This window comes from Macaca nemestrina, chromosome 16, assembly GCF_043159975.1.
Source record: "Macaca nemestrina isolate mMacNem1 chromosome 16, mMacNem.hap1, whole genome shotgun sequence".
Lineage (NCBI taxonomy): Eukaryota > Metazoa > Chordata > Mammalia > Primates > Cercopithecidae > Macaca > Macaca nemestrina.
In genome coordinates this window covers 93,033,548-93,052,335 of record NC_092140.1, presented here as the reverse complement: position 1 = coordinate 93,052,335, position 18,788 = coordinate 93,033,548, and the positions used below count along the sequence as shown (strand labels likewise).

The following is an 18,788-nucleotide window of genomic DNA, read 5'->3' as shown; positions in this document are numbered from 1 at the left end:
AATACAGGATAGAGTCTTGAGTAAACAAAATGCAGAATTGCGCTTTGTTTAATTACTCCAAAGCCCTTTGTCTCTTACTTGTAAGGTACAATACGGCAAAGACTCTTGGCAGGTGCCTAAGAACTTTTATAACTGATGTCAAGATCGACTGAAACAAAGACGCATTTGTTGAACTCCAGATTTAAATGCTGGCCTGGCTTTTCAGAGATAAATCTTAAGTGTTTGCTCTTGGCTATGGATAAGAGTAGTTTGAAAAATTTATTTGCCAATGGTTACACAAGCCACTACTGCATATTATGAAGCATTACTCACCTAACACATAAGAAAAATTAAAAACAAAGTAGCTGCGTGTGGCTGGGAAGAGAGGCAACTCTAGGGGAGGGCATTCCTGGGAAGCAGGAATGGTTGCAAAAACCCAAGTTAGATTAAGCATTTGGAGATGAAGAAAGTGAATTGACTAGCATAGCTAAAAAGGCAGCAAGCTGATTACCAAAAGCAATGTCAGCATGGTGTAGTGGGCTGCGTATGGGTTATGGCATCGGTAGACAGCTTCAATCACTTGGTACTTGGTAAGTTTCTTAAAGTCTCACAACCTCTGTTTTCTTTTATAAAGTGGGATTACCTGCCTGCTTTTGAGGGCTGCACAGAGGGTCAAATGAGATTATGTTCTGAAAGTACTTTGTCAACTAAGATTCTCTATCAATCAGAATACTAATAAAATGATAATATAATAATCATGATCAGAGGAATACTCATTTGATAGTAATACTATCAAATAACATTTACATATTTTATTCGGTGCCAGACACTAAGCTAAAGGTTTCATGTAAATTCTCTTACTGGGGTGCATACTATTTGACAAAATAGTAAGTTGTGAAACTTAGATTAAATAACTTAACCAAGGTCTATTGGACACCCACATTGTGCTTTAACTTCCACACTGAATTACCTTCCTTATTATAATGATAACAAAAGCTAACAATTCATTCAGGCAGGATTTCTGTTTTCACCTATTCCTCTAAAATGATCTTCTTGTCTAGCATTTTACCGAGGAGTTCAACCACAAGCTCACTATAATTTAATGCATGTTCTCTCCTTGAAAGACACATATAAAGGCATAAGAAAATTATTATATAAAATTAAGACTCTTGTTTTAGAGCAACAGAACTTGCATAGTAAAGAAAGGCTATAGAGCCTTTAAAATACAATATGAACACCCTGAAAGATTAGAAAAAGAAAATAATTCTCACAATCATATTACTCTGTTAGTCCTTTAATTTTTATGACTCGTTGTCTCCTTTCATTATTATTCCTTTTATTCCTTTTTTTTCCTATCAACTATCCCTGGGATAATAGTCCTGTGAATTGGTCTATAGGCCTATGAAACTTCCAGAATTGCACTGTTCAGTGTGGTAACCACTGGTCACATGTAGCTACTTAAAGTATATTTAGACTAAAAAAAAAAAAATTAAAAATTCAGTTCTTCCATCACACTAGCTATACTTCAAACACTCAATGGCCCTATGTGGCCTGTGGCTGTCATACTTGACAGTGTAGAAGAATTCCCATCATTGCAGCAAGTTGTATTGGACAGCCCTGCTCCAGAACATCAAATCACGACCCTCTCTCTGCCGGGGTCTGCTAGGGCCTAGGGGACATTCACGTGATCTATGTAATCACACCAGAGGATTTACAAGCATGTTTAGAGTAGAAATTCAGGGAATGAGATTGGACTTATTATTGAACAGCAGATTAAAGCATCACATTTGGAGAATTTTCTTAACCAGACTCTCTTGTACCAGCTGGTTAAAACACAGAACATGCCAGGGATGTGTTCCGAGTACATTCCACTGGCACAGAGGTGTGAAAGATGTGAGAAGGAAAAACCACACAGTGCTGGCCAGAGCAGGCAGAGTTATTCAGAGGGGGGTTGTAGACAGATGCAATGGCCTGAGAGCAGGCATGGAATTGTGAAAAGCCCTTCTGACCTGATAAAGCGATTTCAGAGTAATAGAGTTCTAAGGTGAGACAACAGCAGAGAATGGTGTTGAAGGTTAGAACTAGGTTGAAATTGTAGTGGGCCTTGTGTTCTCTAAAATGTTTTAGTTTATCCATCAGGGCTCAGGGAACCATCAGAAGTCTTCAAGCTGTGGAGTGACATGGCTGGATTAGCTTCATTTTTCAGGAAGGTAATTAACACATGGGTGGGCAGAGTAGCTTAGGTTAGAGGTTGAGAAACAACTTCCTGATTTTCCTTTGGTAGAGTTATTGTGCTCTATTTGTCAGTCATAATACCTTATAGTTCAAAATAAGGATGATTTTTTAAATCTCTATTAATTTTCTGACATTAACTGACAATGATACTAAAAGGACAATTTATAGTAGTGTTCTGTTAACTATGGTAAAATGGACTATTAGATTGGTCTGAAAAATTTAGTCATCTAGTGAATGAATAACAAAGACCTTTGTATCAGCTTAAATCCATTTTGGGTGAATATATTTATAACAGTTATAATTCTATTAATTGGTTTTATAAGATCATAGAATGTAAACATTTAAATGACGCACCATTGTTGTAGTGGAAATAAAAGAGGAAGATGCATGAAATACTAAAGATGAGAAGAGGTGGGAAATGAGCCATGCCACCCTAACTACGCTGGCATTTGGTTGATTTTTGGAAAAAAGACTTGGTAAAATGAATGACAGACCCTTCCCTTGATTTTTCCCACTCTACTAATTGTGTCCTAAGTTAACTGTCAAAATAAGTGAGACTATGCTATAAACCAACCATTAACTTTTTTGTTACTTTGTTAACTATTAATAACTTTCTTAACTATTTATTAATAAGTTTATTTATTGGCCGGGCACGGTGGCTCACACCTGTAATCCCGGCACTTTGGGAGACCAAGGCAGGTGGATCACAAGGTCAGGAGATCAAGACCATCCTGGCTAACACGGTGAAACTCCATCTCTACTAAAAATACACAAAATTAGCCAGGCGTGGTGGCGGGCGCCTGTAGTCCCAGCTACTCGGGAGGCTGAGGCGGGAGAATGGCATGAACCTGGGAGGCAGAGCTTGCAGTGAGCCGAGATGGCACCACTGCACTCCAGCCTGGGCGACAGGGTGAGACTCCATCTCAAAAAAACAACAACAACAAAAAAGTTTATTTATTAACTATTTTTATAGTTAATAAAGATGGAAAGTCCTGACTTAGGAAGAAATACATACTCCTTTTAAAATTTTATTTATTTATTTATTTGTATTTTAAAGATGGGGTTTCACTCTGTCACCTAGGCTGGAGTGTAGCGGTGCCATCATGGTTCACTGCAGCCTCGAATCCCTGTGCTCAAGTGATCCTCCTGCCTCAGCCTCTTGAGTAGCTGAGACTACAGGTGCTCACCACCATGCCTGGCTAATTTTTTATTTTTAAATTTTTTTGATAGAGGTGAGGTCTCCCTATGCTGACCAGGATTGGTTTTGAGCTCCTGGGTTCAAGTGATGCTCGAGCTTCAGCCTCCTGAGTAGGTGGGACTATAGGTGTGTGCCACCATGTCAGCTAATTTTTTAGTTTTAAAATTTCTTTTGCAGAGATGGAGTGCCACGATGTTGACAAGGTTGGTTTTGAACTCCTGGGCTCAAGTGATCCTCCTGCCTCAGCCTCCGCAAGTGCGGAGATTATAGGCATGAGCCACGGTGTCCAACCAAGACATTCTTCTCCTCAAGACCAAAACGTTTACTAAGAAGTAGATGAACACATCAAAGAAGTCAATCTGAAATTTCCTCAAAGGTTTAAAAATGAGTTGTATTTTCAAAGAAGGGCTTCCGTGATGCTTTTCTAGTGACTCTTCATTCACCTTACTGGCTTCGGTGCAGACAGACTGACCCAGTTCGCTCCCCGAAGCGCACCTTTCGACTGCAGTCTGTTACACAAAAGCACATAGAAAAGGAAGCATTTTTGCTTCAGTGTAATTGTTGTATTATTCTACCCCATTTTAGGTATGTCATTAATTTTAGTTTTGTGTCTACACAACTTAAAGCCTAATGATTTTTAACAACTGCTCCCAAAATTTCTGAAAAACAAACAAAAGGCGATATCTGATTCTACCATGTTGGGGTAGAATTGGTAATTGTATAATTGATACTGGACTCATAATCTCACTGTAAACAATAAAAAAGCAGACAACATTTGTGAGCTATCTGTTTGGTTTTCAGACAGTATAGGAGGTAGCACAGAAACAGGATCCCTGAGGGATGGAAATAGATAAGGTTAGCCCTATAATCACCCCCAGCTTTCTGCCTGGAAGCACTTTCTGAATTGAGGGCCCGTGAGGAGGAACTCCAGCAAAAGCACAGAAATCATATTAAATTGAGAAGACGGAGACAAGAATTCAGGGGGAAGCTGAAATGACTGAAATTTTCAGACCAGAAAATTGGAGAGTAGGGATCTGTGCAGACAAGAAGCTACAGAGATCTGTAGAGGATCTCCGTGAGTCCACTGGGGTTCATAGAAAGAAACTCCATGAGGCCAGGAAAGAACAACATGGGGAGCTGTGAGTACTGAGCAACAATTTTCCATTTTTCTCCTACATTTCCAGACGACTTATAAACAGACATTGATTGCGTTTATTTTGGACTTTTTTTTTTCACAGATGTTTGCATAGCCAACAGCCGTGGCAGATAGAGCTAGTGCCTCTCTCAGGAGCAAGAGGCAGGCACACTTACTGCCCATTATAAAAACTCCAGTTTCATTAAACTCAGGACTCTCTCTTGTACCACAGTGCACTACATGTGCCAGTATTGTTCTGCGGGAATTGGGGCTCAGGGAGACAATGCAGATGTCAACACTGTGACTGCTGCTATCGCCATGAGTAATAAAGTCCTTTGTCTCTGATCCAGGAGACTCATATCTTCTGCCAACATTCTTGAAGCTGTGGCAGGCTAATATGTTAGTTTGCAAGGAGGGTAAAATTTCAGGCCTTCACAGAGTTCGACAGTTTTAGTGATGAGTATGGGATGCTGACAGAGATGTAGCTTTCTGGAAAATGAAGGACAAGGGCCTCATGGGACAAATAATGGGTTTTGAGAGAAATTCACAGGAATTGGTAGCTGTGTTAGTCTGCTGGGACTGCTATAATAAAATACCATACACTGGGTGGCTTATAAATAACAGAAATGCATTTCTAACAATCTGGAAGCTGGGCAATCTAAGATCAAGATAATGGCAGATTCATGACTGACCCACTTCCTCACAGACAGCATTCTCAATTTAACCTCTGGTGGAAAGGAGGAGAGGTCTCTCTCTGGCCTCTTATGAGAGCTCAGCCCCCATGAGCTAAACACGTCCCAAAGGTCCTATCTCTTAACGCTATTATCTTGGGGATAAGGATTTCAGTATTTGAATTTTGGGGCAATATAAACATTAGATGACAGAAGCAGCAAACATAGCAAATATATTGACCAAATTGTATGGTCAACTGGGCAATAAATGATCTTCTCCTTTACTGCCTGTTATTGAAGAGGAACTGGGGAGGTAGGTACATGTTCAAAGGCAGGTGCCCTGGTTTTTGCTAACTTTTCTTTAACGAGACAGAGGCTATTCCTCACAAGTCTCGCAATCAGCCTTAGGTCTGTCCTGTTGTAATAATTAGAGCTAATATTAATCCCAGAATAATTGGATATCTATATGGGAAAAAAATCATTCTTGACACTACCTTACAACATTCACGAAATGAACAAAAGTATCATTTAAACTTTAAAAGTTTTAGAAAACAACATTGGATAAAATCATCAAGATTTTGAGGGCAGGAAAAGAATTCTTAAGACACAAAAACATGAACAATATGGAAATTGATCAACTGAACTTCATCATCAAAATGGAATTCTTCTATTCTTTGAAAGACATTGTTAAAAAAGTAGAAAACCAAGCCACTGAGTGGAACAATATTTGTAATACATATATCTGAAGATATAGATCCAGAATATATATTAAAAAATTCAACTAAATTTGAAAGAAGACAAGGAAAAGGGACAAAAAAGAGATGTGAACAGACACTTCAAAACAGAAGATATACAAATAATCAGTAAGCACATTAAAGATTCCCAATATCATCAGTATCAGGAAAATGTAAATTAAAACCACAATGAGATACCACTGCACACCAGTGTTTGTGAGGATGTACCACAACTGGAACCCTCATACATTGTTAGAGAAAATCTAAAATGACACAAGTTCTCTATGAAGTAGTTTGGTAGTTTTCTGACATAATTACTATATAACTCACAATTCCATCCCTTGGTATTTATTCAAGAGAAATGAAGACATACATCCATACAGAGGCCTTCATCATGTGAACGTTCATAGCAGATTTAAATAGCCTTAAGTTAGAAACAACTCAAAAGTCCATCAACAGGTGAAAAAATAAACAAATTATAATCTATCCATAGAAAAAAAGTATTTCCCAAGCAATAAAAAGGAGCAAGCACACGATGTCTTTATATGTGTTGCTTATTTCATTTAGAATAACGTCCTCCAAGTTGATCTATGTTGTGACAAATGGCAAGATTTCTTTCTTTTTTATGTCTGAATAATACTCCATTGTGTGAATATATATATATATATATATGTGAATATATATATATATATATATATGCCACGTTTTCTTTATCCATTTATACTTTGATGGACATTTAGGTTGTTTCCATATCTTGCCTGTGGTGAATAATGCTGCAATGAATATGGGGGTGCAGATATTCACTTCAATGGCTATTCTTAACTGTGATGTGGGAGATATAGTTGTTGAAACTCATCAAGCTTTACACTTAAAATGGGTGCATTTCAGTACATGTAAATAATACTTCGATAAAATTGGTTTTTAAAAAAATATCTACAAACTAAAAACAAAGATTAATGAGGTATGTCAAAATGACTCAGGAGCCAACCTTAACAGGGCTCCCACTGGCAAAAGTTGGCAGTTTGAACATCAAAAAGAGAATGACTGTAGATAGATCCTTGAAATAAAAGAAATGTGAAACAATCATTATTCCCTAGTAATATATGTGCATGACACCCCTCCACCCTTGGGACACCCCTCCATCAAAGAACGGAATTTCGTTCTTTGTCTTAAAACTCTTCTCAGTGAACGGTAACTGTTTTGAAACCAGAAATCCTAAAACAGGATTGCATTTTTAGGATCTCAGATTTATACAGTTTTGAATTATTTATTTAAACTTTTTTTTTCTGAAATATTTTCTAAGCAAAACTAGGATGGAGTTTTGAAAAGCCAAATTACATAGGCACTGGCTCCTGTGTATCTTGAGAATGTACCTTGCAGACTTTCAACTACTTGACTATAGACCCCAGCTGCCACACTCTGAAATCCATTGTTTCATTTGTACCCATAAAACTGGGGCAGAGACCCAAGTCTCCCAACAGCCACTTGTAGACAATGATCCAGTGCCACAGGCTTCTTAAGGCAGCCTATCACTGAGAGCCTGAGAACTCGTTCAACTTTAGGCCAACTTTGGCTTAAAGACACCAGCGGCCTGGCTGGACTTACTAGACTTCATGATAGTCCAGGGTGCTTTTACCCAGCTTTCCTTCCTGTCTCTCCTCACTAGGAATCAGATTTGCATCAAGGCTGGATGACTCGCCCATCTCTTCCCAGCTCCCTCTCCATTTTCTCTCTTAGACATTTTCCCCAATAAAATCCTTACAAATTTACTTTCATCTCAACGTCAACTTCTTGGAGGACCTGAACAAATATGCAGTCCAATATTTGATTATCTTTCATGGCCAAGAAGGCTCACAGATGACTCTTATGCTCTTATATTTTTTCCCATTAAACTTCATCTTTGTGGGTTTAAGGCCATTTTTTCCAACACACCAAAGTATTTTTGAATCTTACTCCACTATCTTTTACATCTGTTGTCTTTCCCATCTTTATGACATCCCAAGATGTGACAAGTAGTTATTACATGTGTTCTACAAATTGTGAATAAAAGCATTAAACTGTAGCTGCCAAATGACAGGCCCTTTTGGAAACGCAATCAAGACCTATAATAAGCCTGACAGTACAAAGGAATTTGTTTTCATAAAGTGAATAAATATTGGATAATTATGAAAATATTAAATTATATGTAGAGAGATGGATACTGCCCTTATATTCACATTGTACATCTCCCACAATATTTTGCACACAGACGGTGTTTATAATCACTGTCACCAAGATAGCAATGACACCAGAAAAATGTAGACAAGAATATTTGAAAGAAGTAATCCTTTGTAGTTTTAGAAACAAGCTGTGTAGTTCTTCTGTTCTTGATAAAATTAGGGTTAGAGCACAGCATAAAAATTTCAGCTCTTACAGCAACAAGAACTACTCAGTATATGAAATAACCTTCAGAAACAATGTAAGTAGATTCTCTTAAAAAGGATTTGGTGATGAATGGATAGGAGATGGAAACACTGGCTAGAAGAGTGCAGTTCCCTAGCAAAGGCCCCACCCTCAAGCCTGGAGGAGACCTCTAGCCCTAAGTAGGAACAGGCATTTCTGTTTCTGTGCCCAAAAAGTTGCCTTTTGGCCTGCCATATCCCCCTATCCTGTATGCATATAAATCCCAGACCCCAGGCTGCAGAAGCAGATGAGCAGATGAGCAGCCGAGCAGAAAAAGAGATGAGGAGAAAAGCAGGTGAACAGTGGAACAACATGGCAGAGAAAGAGAGAAGAGAAGGAATTTCTGAACACTGAGAGGAGTTCAGCTAGGGGCGGCCAGAGGGCAGTTCAGCTGCTGAATGGCCAAACTCCAGGGGAAGATCATCTTCCCACTCCATGCCCCCTTCCGGCTCCCCATCCATCCCACTGAGAGCCACTTCCACCACTCAATAAAACCCCACATTCATCCTTCAAGCCCGTGTGTGATCCGATTCTTCTGGGACACTGGGCAAGAGCTCGGGATACAAAAAGCTGTCACACTGGCCCGCTGCCCTTGCAAAAAGGCAGAGGGTCCATTTTGCTGGTTAATATTAAGTCATCTGAGGATGGCAAGGCTGAAAGAGCATTGTAACAGTGGGGCCGCAGGCACCCACCCCTAGACACTACTGCAGGGGTGGAGCCCAAAGTACTTGCCCCAGCTCCTGCACCTGCCCATCTGCGTGTTCCCCCTCCTGTCAGGAGTTTTGAGCAACAAGGATGACCAAACAGGCAAGCCATGCCCCTGCCGCACATCCTGCAAGGGGTATCAGGGAACCCTCCTGTTTCAGTGGCTTGCTTCTTTGTGTGCTGTGAGAGTTCAAAACATTTGGTGTAGTAATAATGACACAGTTTGTTTGTGTTTACACTTAGGAATGATTGTGTGGGAGTTACGGGTTTTCTAAGCTAGTTGTTTTTAGGTTAATTTGAGCAGAGGCCAAGGGTATGGCAAATAAGCAAGTGAAAAAATCATCCCAAAAACTGTTCTATATCATGGATAGCCATGCTAATATTAAAAATAATTTTGATACTTCAGAGGACTCATTTTTCATTAACTTACAGACAACATGGTATTTTTTTGAAAAGAAATATAATAGGCTGGAAATAAATACTTCACAATAAATTTTGTCACTAATAAGAGGTGAAACCTAGACATGACTTTAAGTACGCATCCCAACATGACATCATCACAAAGCACTATCCTTGTATAAATAGTCATCTTGTCTAAGAACAAGGTCCCTTAATAAATCTGCAGTCCATTTGGGTGCCAAGTTATAGAAAACAGAGTATTATTTTGCATTTTTCCCTCCTAAAACTCATGAACATAGAAAATATTCCACAATGGCAATCAAAACACCCAGAACCTTCACTTGCTGTATGGGTTTAAAAAAATCAATTGCAGTTCAGCAGTTCACTCTCCTATATAAATTCTCGTCAAACTTTTATCCTTTTTCTCCTCTAGATTGTTCCATTACTCTAGATGCTATAAATAGAGCTGTTCTATTACATGTTTCTCTTCAGACCTCTTGAGTCATACGCAACCTTTCATCATTAGTTTAATAGCTAGTGTTATTGATGAGTGGTAATACGCAGAAGAGGCTGATAATCGTTGGTTTTGCGTAGCTTAAATAGATAATAACGAGATAAGTTTTTCATGGGTAGTGGGAAAGACGTCTTAACAGCTCCTAGAATACAGATGAAGGAACTATATGGTATTACAAAGGACATCTTGATAAGAAGCAGTTTCAAAGAGGTCAAAACAGCAACTGGATTTCTGCTGGCATAAATCTCTTCTCAGCTGTATTATTGCCTTTTAAAGTCTTTTTTTAAACAGGAAAGACTCCAAAGAGGATGTGTTTTCCCACAAACAAGAAAAAGCAAAGTAAAATGCTCTTTTGTTATTTAAGTTGGGGGGGAGAGAGAGAGAGAGAGACAGACTGACTAATGGAAGAATTCGAAGGCCTTAAACAGAAATGGCAGCATGTTTTTATAGACGAGTATTCCTGCTGTTTAGAATGCACGGCTGGCGACTTGGAATAGGTCGTGTTCCAGAGAGTGAATCTAAGATATGTCCCTGAAGCTACTTAAAGGCATGACTAAGAACAAGTCATTCTAAACAATAAAGTAAGATCTTGGGGTAGAAAAACACCACATGTGGGCATTGAATTAGAACTAAACATTTTGTGAAATGACAAGGAACATGTAAGTTTCTCCCTCACCAGACAGTAATGTGAGAAGGAATTGTCACACCCTGCCAAAGGGAGTGGTGAGGGAGGATGTCAGAATCACCTCTGGGACTTTTTTTTTTTTTTTTTTTTTTTTAGACAGAGTCTCACTCTGTTGCCCAGGCAGGAGTGCAGTGACACTATCTCAGCTCACTGCAACCTCTGTCTCCCAGGTTCAAGTGATTCTCCTGCCTCAGTCTCTCGAGGAACTGGGATTACAGGCACGCGCCATCACGCACAGCTAATTTTTGTATTTTTGGTAGAGACTGGGTTTCGCCATGTTGGCCAGGCTGGTCTCTAACTCCTGGCCTCAAGTGATCCGCCCCTAACAGACTCCCAAAGTACTGGGATTACAGGCATGAGCCATGGCACCCAGCCTTCTGAGACTCTTTCAAGCTATATTTGCTTCAAAGAAATTCTGACGCCCCTGTCCCCACCCCACTACACACAATCCCCTCCTCCTCCTTAAGAATTAATGCCCATCTGAGTCACTGGTACTGATCAGTATGTTATCATATCCCTTGGGAAGGGTGGGTCAGAAAGCAGGCTGAGAACCTGAGAACCACTGCTTTAGTGAGTTTATTTTCCTCCACACTTCGCGTGCCCCACTGTGCCGCTGAGCGTGCATCAGGTTCTGCTGGGTGGGGCTGAGTGTGTAGCCCCTCGCAGCTCCTCACTTGTGGGTCCTCACACACACAGGGCCTGCAGGCAGAAGCCAGGAACCATTCCTTGTGCTCACATGGCTCAGAACACTAATTCGAGAAGTCCAAGAGGACACAGCAACATGATCTCTGCTCTGAGAATCGTTGAAGTCTGTAGTTTCCACTTCAGAGAACTTATCTAAATATGGTCTGCAGGTAGATTGACCCGGGTCTAACTCGATGGATTTCGAAAATTAACACAAGTGTTACTAAGTAATATAGCAGCCTTCCATTCCAAAGTTCTGTGTGCTAACAAATATCTGTTGAACGAATGATGTCTACACAGATATGGGCATAGCCCACCCTAGCAAGGTTTATAAACAGAAAAGGATTCAAAATTTCTCATTTTATGTCACCATACTGTGCTTCCTTCATTTCCTCAAATATCCCAACCACAAACTTCACATGGAACAGTTCAGAGTCAAGTTTCCTCCAAATCTGACGTTGTATCGGACTCAGAAAACAGTAATAATAATAGCTAACATGTAGTGAGCACTGCTATGTACCAGGAAGTGTGTTCACTAATTTTTGTGTGTCATCTTGTTTAAGACTTACAGAAGTCCTACAAGATGGGAACTACTGTTATTCCCTTTTATCTGCATGAGAAAAGCCAAGCTTCAGGCAACCGAAATAACTTGTCCATCTAGCAAGTAGCACGAAGATGACATTCACAGAACCACCAAGAGGAAGAACCCAAATCTATCTAATGACAAAACCCATACTCTTAATTACTCCTCTATATTGTTACCAAACAGATTTGAAATACTATCTAAGGCTAACAAAGGCTTTCCAAGCTGTGATTTAATACATGTAAACATGTTTGACCATTGACGTAGCCGAGGAAAAATATTTTGCAGGAAAAAACCCCTCTTGTTTTAGATACTATACTTGTTTTACTAATTAGGTAGCATAAATGTTTCTTGGAGTTTTCAAAATATGTCAGTTCTTACCATGCTCTATACTACGTGATTACGTTCTATAAATTTGCTGTGGACATTGAATTAGAGAATACAGAGCTCTTGCTCTTAGGGGAAATACAGAGTTAGGTTCCTGCATGCTTCTAGTCAACTAACTGATCAACACGTAACTTTGTTTTTTGTGTGTTTCTGTTTAAGGATGCCTCGTTTAATCTGGATTATTGATTCTTTAATGTTGAACTCACGGTCAACAGCACTGTAACTCATGCCTGAACAAAACTTCCATTTTCTCTGTAAAACTTACCTTTGCTCTGTAAGGCACGTCCAAGCCTTCTTGCACTCAGAAATGCTGGACAGCACTTCAGCACTCTGGTTGGGAGCCATTTTAAACAGTGAAATAACCAACAAAAGCACAAAAATGCAAAACTGTGGTTCTAAATAGACCCATAAAGGACCCTTGTTGATAGTAGAGAGCTGAAACAGGAAGGCAGAGCGTCGCCTTGTGGGACCTCAGCCAGGCACGGGTGCATCACTGCTCTGGGCGTGTCCACAAATGACTGTAAAAGCATACTGAGTATTGATTTGGGGTTTACAGATAAATTTTAGCAAGTAGATGAATTCACAAATACTGAATCTGTGAATGCGGAGGATTGACTATACACAGCAATTCACTTAAAGGAAATTTGGCAGTTAAACTGAGTGGAAGTAATGATGTACTCGTTCGTTCTTTGAGGCAGCAGCTCAGAATATGGGTTCTCAATGTAAAAGTTTAGCCAGTTTAACCCACTGTCCAGCAACACACATGTAAAATAATCTGTTATGCTCTGGCTACAAAGACTAAAGGCATGTGGTCTCTGAATCTGTATATTGTAACTCAGACGGGCCGCGGGGTGGTCTCCAAAATGCAGGCCTCCTTCCAGTCTGCTGTGAAGGTTTGTCACTAGCTCCTTTTCTGCCCTGGCCATCTTCGCAATCATTGTCTCCTCAGCAGGGAAGGCCTAGGTGTTCCAACTTGCAGTTTGTGGCTGAATGAAACTGTAGTCAGAGAGGTAAAGGGCTTCGAGTACCATGAGGGTAGAACACCCACCAAATGGAATGCATGCACAGTACTGCTCCTGCTTTTGGCATTTTGGGTTCTGTTTTTTATTTTGCCATTTCTTCCTATTTTTTCTGGGTAATACTAGGTAGAAGCAGCTTAATTAATCATAATTGTAGGGCCGGGCGCGGTGGCTGAAGCCTGTAATCCCAGCACTTTGGGAGGCTGAGACGGGCGGATCACGAGGTCAGGAGATGGACCATCCTGGCTAACACGATGAAACCCCGTCTCTACTAAAAAAATACAAAAAACTAGGTGGGCGAGGTGGTGGGTGCTACTCGGGGAGGCTGAGGCAGAGAATGGCGTAAACCCCAGAGGCGGAGCTTGCAGTGAGCTGAGATCTGGCCACTGCACTCTACCCTGGTTGACATAGCGAGACTCCGTCTCAAAAAAACAAAAAAACAAAAACAAAAACAAAATTAATCATAATTGTAAAAAATACTATTCGAAAGTGTTATTTTAGATGCAAATTATATTTTTTTGTCACGGCAGGTATTTTTTAAAGCATATAATCTACACACATAATCTCAGAGGGTCTTCAGCCTCCTTATTTTTGAACTTAAATGAATCTTTTTACTTTCTCCATTCATGTCCAAGTCACAGCCAGGAGCTGCTTAGAAGAGCTTGGACTGGGAGTTAGAACATTGCCTTAAATGCCTGGGTGGCGGTGGCAATTCTTCTTGCAAAACAAACTCAGGGATATTGGTGGTAGCGGGGAACCATTGTCAGAAAGCCATCAAAGCTACGGTAAAGTCAATGCAACTTCATCTTACCTCTATTCTCACAGAGGCTGGATTTGGGAATAATTGTAGGAATGTACTTCATGAGTTGATTGAGTAATTTGCATTTACTAATCTCAATGTGAAATGAAAGCCAGCCTCAAGAATGGGAGTTGTCCCTGGCTGTCGTTTCGTGTGGTCTCTTTCTCTGTGGTACACCCTCAGAGCAGAAATTCTCTACCCATTGCCTGTGCCTTACTCCTGTGTGTTAGTAGTATGGAGGTGAATCCGTGTGTGATAGCTTTATTTTTTTACATTTCTAATTGCGGTAAATATGCATAACATAAAATTGACCGTCGTAACCACTTCAAGTGTACTGTTCAGTGGTGTTAAGTATACTCACATTGTTGTGTAATCGATCTCCAGTGATGGTTCGCTTTCTAAAAGCGAGATTCTATATTCATTAAACAATAGCTTCCCACTTTCCTCTCTCCTCCAGCCCTTGGCAACCACCATTCTACTTTCTGCTTTTATGAATCTGACTTTTCTAGATACCTCATGTGAATGGAATCATACAGTATTCACCTTTTTGTAAATGGTTCATTTCATTTAACATAATCTCCTGAAGGATCATCCACATTGTAGTATGTGGCAGAATTTCTTCCTTTTTTTTTTTTTTTTGAGACGGAGTCTTGCTCTGTCATCCAAGCTGGAGTGCAGTGGCGCGATCCTGGCTCACTGCAAGCTCCGCCTCCTGGGTTCACGCCATTCTCCTGCCCCAGCCTCCCGAGTAGCTGGGACGACAGGCGCCCGCCACTGCGCCCGGCTCATTTTTTTTTATTTTTAGTAGAGACGGGGTTTCACCGTGGTCTCGATCTCCTGACCTTGTGATCCGCCCGCCTCGGCCTCCCAAAGTGCTGGGATTACAGGCGTGAGCCACCGCGCCCGGCCGAATTTCTTCCTTTTTAAGGCTGAATATTCCATTGTTTGTATACACCACATTTTGCTTATTCATTTGTCTGCAGGTGGATGCTTGGGTTACTTCTACTTAATGCCTTTGTTTTAAAGTAACTAAAATCTTGTGACACAAAGGTACAACAATGTATATCCTTGGAAAAAAGCTGATTATTATGCTCTCTTTAAACTAAAGAATTAAGCCTATTTCCTGGACATAAAAGATCTGGCCATGGCTGATGTCATCCCAATCCATTTCCTCTCTCTCCTCCTGTCCCAACTCCCTCACCTCTCTCTGGCTGTTTTTGCTCTTCAACTAAAAGGCCAGGCTTACTCTTATCTCGAGGCCTTTGCCAGTGATATTCCCTCTGCTTTGAATGTTCTCTTTCCCGAGATATCTGGATAGCTTTCTCCCTCCTTCCTTCACATCTCTGCTCAAATGTTACCTTATCCAAAAGACCTTCTCTGACCAGCCTACACCAAGAGAACCCAGCCCTCACTTTGTACCCCGTTCTCTCTCTGCCTCTCTTTTGCTTGATATTTCCATGACAGCCATCACCCTAACTCATATTATATATTTTCTTGTTTTTATCACCTAGTTTCCCCACTAGAAAGAAAGCTCTATAAAGTCAAGGCTTTGTTTTATTTACACTGTATATATCTCCCATACCTAGAACTGTGTCTGGTAAATAAAAGGCCCTCAAAAACATTTTTGTATGATTTAATATCACTTACTATGTGCCAGCTATTGTTCTCAGTGCTTTACAAATGTTAACTCATTTCATCTATATAAAATTCTAAGACCCAGCTACTATCATTATCTCTATTTTACAGATAAGAAAACTGAGGGCATAGAGATGTCAAGTAACATGGGGGAGCTACAGTACACACTGAAACAATCTAGTGCTAGCAGCTGTGCTTTGAGCACTGTACCATGAGTGAATGAATAAATAAAAGGGACCTTCAGTTACTAAATCAGAGAGAAGAGGTTGCAGATTCTCTCCTCATTATGCATCATAACGTTCTTGCTTGGTGAAAATTTGTGCTATGCATTAGAGATTCGACAGGGCACAGAATGTAACAAGTACGTTTTTCTACTGCCTTTTCCATTCTGTTGGCAGAGAAAATCCCTGGCATGTGAGGGTACATTTCTCCCCACTTTGGATATTATGTTCAGAGCTTGGTTACGGGCAGTGGAAGTTAGCCTAGTACCTGCCTGACTAAATAGTGGAAAATACATTTCAGAACGTGACAGGTCAGGACATACTAACATCCTTCTGGGAATAAGCTTTCTTCATTTATATTTACCAGTCTTAACTGGAAGTGCAAATACCTTACCAAGAAAGGAAGACACTGTGGTATTTCAACTTCCCTTTATGTTATACACAAATGTCAACCTTTAGAGTCACAGCTTTTCCCAGCACATTCTCCTTCCAGTTTAATTTTTCCTGTCTTTGTTCTTTAGTAATCTCTTCATCCTTCCTTCCCTGGTCTGTGTTGCACACCATGTACTGTATATTTGGTAGAGCATGTCAGAATTCCTCGTATCTGCCACTTCAGCTGAACTTGGAAAACACTGGGGTGATTACTAATTTATTGCTGTCTTCTGCTAAGTGCTTAATGCAAGCTTAATAAAAATCAGTGGCTGTGTGTGCCTTTCCTTTGTAGGAATATACTTCTGATAGATGACTAGGTTAGGTCATTCTCAGATGATTTATGGAAAATCTTCTAGGATAATCTACCACCACCATTTTATGGGTGTCATGAAAGATGCTAATGGTCATATAAGTGGAAGTAGAAGCAGAAAAATGTAGGTGCCGTACACCCTCTCTTCAAAAGGCTCATTGTGAGCAAAGAGGTTAATAGTTAATGGAATGGGGACATCTTGCTTGATCACAGTAACATCCCAAGAGAATTAAAGTTAGGATGCTAAATGCATTTCTAACCAGGAGGCCAATGTTTACAGGTTCTCAGCCATCAGGCTTTATCTCCTCATTCTGGGTAACAAAGAAGTACTTGTCATTTGTCTCGCCATCCACAGGCCCCACCCAGAGTGCCTGACCTCCCGCCCCTTCCCTGTGGGAGAAGGCCCTTCTCCTACAAAAGGAAACCACTTGTGAGGGTTGGTTAAACCATCTGTCTGCACTAAGAGAGAACTAGACCCTTTCAACACAATAATTTCATCTTTCTCTTTTAAGCTCTCCTCACACAGTATGGCATCACGAAATCACAAACTGCCCCGAGTTCATCTTTTTCTGGAACCACACAGAATGTTTCTGTCCTCTGGCAGACAATCTCTGCAGTCTCTGTTCAATGTCAGGGTGTGCAAGAGATGGCCTCTCCCAGCCTCAACCCAAGCATCAGCACGACAGTCAGTCATCAGCTAAAGGAAGGATGTGGTTCACTTCATTATAACTTCTAGAAATTTGACATTTCTTCCTAATCATGGCTTTCCCATTTCAACTACTCAAAATTTCCATGCTAACTTTTAGGCTTTAAAGCAGTTTTTTAAAAGACGCTGTTTAATTTGTTAATTCTACTGTTACAGTGCCTATGGTTTCATCTATTTTACGGCAACATTTCTGACTTGTAATATTTGACTTCTTCAAAATATTGGGACATAGCAAGATTTACTATATCATTTATTTCATTATACATAACTTAATAGACATCTTCAGCCTTTTAAATTAAATTTAGAAAATTCCTTAGCAGAGTAAGCTCCTGTCAGGGAAAATAAGTGCCATTTGCCATAATAAAATGCGTGCGTGGGACAGATAATAGGTAGAAACTGTTTCCACCCTTGCTGTTGTACTTTTTCCCATTTCCTTTTTTACTTGTCAGAAGTAGACTTCAGAATCCAGGTTTTTAACTGGGATTTCATCTGATTGTCCACGCTCTAGAGACAGCATAGCCTGCTCAAATGCACTTCTGCTATTGACTTTCCATTGGATCTTTATAAGATCCAGTCATCCAGGCAGGCTGCTCCGTGGGCAGCACTACAGCAATGATGAGGCTGCTGTTCCCAAGAAACAAAGGGAAGGTGGGAAGAGGCTCCCACTGAGAAACAAGTTAAGACAGCTCTTGATTTTGGCAAGCATGGGAAAAACATGTTAACCAAAAATATGGGTAAATATGATAAGACTTTCATTCTCTTCTTGTGTCTTCCACATTCCGTTGATGGTTGAAACAAAACTTATGCCGCTGTCTAATGTGGTTCTCAATGTAAACTGAGAAAATATTTAAGTTCTAAATGTAAATTGAGAAAAGACTTTACCTTCCATAATAAAAATGGAGGAGAGAAAAGGGAAGTACAGGAAGATAAGGGTTCTATACTTCACACACTGGCAAAATGACACCAGTAAACTGCAATGTCATAGAAATATGGTGTATGCCTAGAGTAACCACTAAAATAGCCATGCAAAGAGATACCCTCAAAAACACTATAGAAAGAGCAAAATGAATTCCAAAATATTTTCAAGTAACACACAAGAATGTAGGAAAAAGAAAACAGAGAAAAACAGAGTAAGTGGAAAACAAAAATTATAATGGCACAATTAAGCTCTAATATATCAATAATTACATTGAACATCGTGATCTAAATATACTAATTAAAAGACAGTAAGTGAAAGAATTGTTTTTACAAAAGAACCACTTTATGCTGTCTATAAGAAAAATACTTCAAATATAACGATACAGGCAGGTTGAAA

The 18,788-nt window shown here is 40.0% G+C and overlaps 1 protein-coding gene across 3 annotated transcripts in view; it reads right to left on the bottom strand.

Moving 5' to 3' along the window:
- Nucleotides 1-18,788, bottom strand: part of LOC105486007 (StAR related lipid transfer domain containing 13) — a 553,767-nt gene that overhangs the window by 294,425 nt on the left and 240,554 nt on the right. The window lies entirely within an intron of this gene.